The sequence below is a fragment of the Cydia splendana genome, chromosome 11 (genome assembly GCF_910591565.1).
Source record: "Cydia splendana chromosome 11, ilCydSple1.2, whole genome shotgun sequence".
Taxonomy (NCBI): domain Eukaryota; kingdom Metazoa; phylum Arthropoda; class Insecta; order Lepidoptera; family Tortricidae; genus Cydia; species Cydia splendana.
Window position 1 is genome coordinate 5,388,880 of NC_085970.1, and position 2,842 is coordinate 5,391,721.

The 2,842-nt window shown below is 37.9% G+C and overlaps 1 long non-coding RNA gene across 1 annotated transcript; it reads right to left on the reverse strand.

Annotated features, from left to right (window-relative positions):
• On the reverse strand, window positions 1-2,369 carry LOC134795016 (uncharacterized). Its single transcript, XR_010144760.1, has 2 exons — window positions 2,316-2,369; window positions 1-145 (listed from the first exon to the last, which is right to left on the reverse strand). It is a non-coding gene; the product is annotated as an uncharacterized LOC134795016 (long non-coding RNA).
• Between the last annotated feature and the right edge of the window lie 473 nt (window positions 2,370-2,842).

Below are 2,842 nucleotides of genomic sequence, written 5' to 3' on the forward strand. Positions count from 1 at the left end.
AAGAATAAGAAAACAGCCTGCAAAACTGGATGACTATTTCACTTACCTTCCCTACAGCGAAGCCACAACCGGTTCTGAAAAAGAAGAATGGATAAAAGCCATCAACTCTGAACAACAATCATTAAAAGACAACAATGTATGGGAACTCGTTTGTTTAGTTTTTCATACCATTATCACCTCATTCATTCTCACCTTTTTGTATAAATTATCGTTTGGGGAAAGTAATAAGAAAACAATTGAAGAAAAGAAGAAATCTGTCAATTGAAAAAAACGTGCGGATAATTTTCACGTTGTGGTAAAAATAAAATATTATTTTGAAGAACTGCGGAGTTCGTTGTTGAATTAGAAGGATATTGCACGGAGAAAAAAATATTTTACAATATTACCAGATTGTATAGTAGTTATGATTCTGGTGTAGGAAAACAGATTTCAGCCATGGTTAATAGACTCATATTTTGGACAATATTAGAATATTCTAGTTAAAATATTCTAGTACACTCTGATATCGTTTTGGTAACCATCTAATAGTAACGGACACTCGGGGGCGTCAAAAGGTAGCCAAATACAGCTGTCTCGGCGCCCAATACGAATTCGTCGCATTTGGCGTGGAGACGCTTGGTTCGTGGGGCAGAGGCGCACAGATGCTCCACAAGGCGCTCGGGAAAAGGCTGAGGGAGACAACGGGCGACCCCCGCGCGGGCAGCTTTCTCGCGCAGAGAATTGCCATCGCAATCCAGCGCGGGAACGCTGCCTGCGTGTTGGGCACCCTCCCGAAAGCACCAAATTTTGATAGGTATTTTTAATTTTTAGTTTTAGTTATTTTAACTGTAGTTAGTTTTAGTTTTATGTTCCTGTTTATGTCTTTTAGTAATTTAAATTTATATTAATAAATTTGTTAGGATTTTGCATTAACATATCAATTATAAATTGATTTGTGATTCATTTCAGTAAACTGTTTGGAAAATGATCAAAAATACTTTTTAGTATTACATACAATTTTTAATTAATAAAATCTAATAGTAACAAGAGTAAAATATGCATTTAGCATACAACACTTTTCAATAATTGCGATGTTTACAATATTTATTAATTCGGTTCACCATCATCTAGTAAACACACCAATAATAAAATTGTGTATTACAAAATCTTTGTGTAAGGTTCACCATATGTAATTAATTTATAGGTACTAGATTTTCTCGTACCTTCAAGCGGATTTTTAATACCCATTACTTACTCGACATTTCTTGATTATTAGGAATAGTTCTAGAACTAGATAAGGTCTCTGTTGTCTAACAGTAACATACTCTTTTTAATGATAACAATAAAGAATGGTACCAGCTGCAATAAAAAATGTTGGCATTACAATATTACTGCACACTAAACAAAACATTATTTGCGTGTGACGAAAAACTGTACTCAGTTCTGTGCACAACATGGCGTGGCGCAACTGCTGCCCCCGCGCCCCTCCGCGCCACCGCCCGCAGCGTCCAACGCGAGCGCACAGCCAGGGGTGCGAAACTCCTGACTTCGGCCAAACTCGGCTCCGCTCGGCTCAGCATTGCTCCGAGTAATTATTAGGGTTGGCACCACTTGACTTCCTTTTGCGTGCACGATCACAGATAAGATAATCACTTGAATTTTGACAACCCTAAATAGCCGAAAGGGATAGTGCCATGTATTAGAAAGGGATAGCATGATTCGACCCTGAACCGCTGTCAAACTTCGGTTTTGTAGGAAGTTTTCTTTCTGTACGGTAGTACTATTATTTATTTTGTGGCACAGCCATCTTTCATTTTCGCCATTACCAAGTTCGGACCGTTGCAATCCTGTGTTATCACCGTTTTTTACACTTTGTTTAGTACAAAAAACCCAAAAAAAGGTCTGTGTGTACTGTGTAGTGTACTTTAAATTAAGATGGACGAAGACACCAAAAAATTATTGACCTGGTGTTTGGAGGAGTACATACATAGTTTCGCCGTTAAGTCCCTAACCTACCTATCTAATTTCCTAATAATATCTACTCGTATTTTATTGAATAGTGATTTGCTTTACTGTATGTGTTTCTATTTATACTATAAAAAACATTGTTTAACTGCGACTTAAGTATATCGATAGGTAGGTTAGGTTACCTACCCCTGATACCTGCACCACGGTACTGGGGGTGAGTGTAGGGACCATATTTATTTATTTTATATTTTCTGTTTTACATCCTTTCATAAGAAACGGGTGTTTGATTTGTCCAAGGCTATTGAACCAGCGCAAAATTTAGGTATAGGTCCAAATCCATGCCGAATCGGCTGGAAGGCTTAATTTACATCGTTGATAGAGCTGAAGCTGGAACAAGAAAAACCTTGAGCAATAGATGGGTGGATTTTGTCTATCGTGAATGTGTGGATAAAATATAAAGCGGATCAAAAGATGCAAGCAACGCGTACACATAAAATCCTTAACTGCGTGACTTCAAGCAAGAAAGATTTTAGATGATTACTTGCATTCAGAAAATGGAAATGAACAAGCTCTTGCAGAGGCGATGGACGTGGTGGGACAAGTAGACACCACTTTCAAAAGAGGCAGACCTCCAGTAAAAAAGATTCCTTCGCCCGCCTTCAGACAATGCGGTTCCTTTCAGAAAGGCTGTGTAATGAAGACTACCATATACTGTAAGTGTAAAGCTTGTGACTTACCTCTGTGTCACTGCAAAAAAAACTGTTTTTCTGATTTTCACACGGATGTTTTAAATTGATTACTCATTATATTCAAATTGTATTGTTAGACTTAGGGGTTAACATTGATAGAGTCAGTCCAAGAAAAGTCTGCAGCGGATTTGATAGCCCACGCAGTG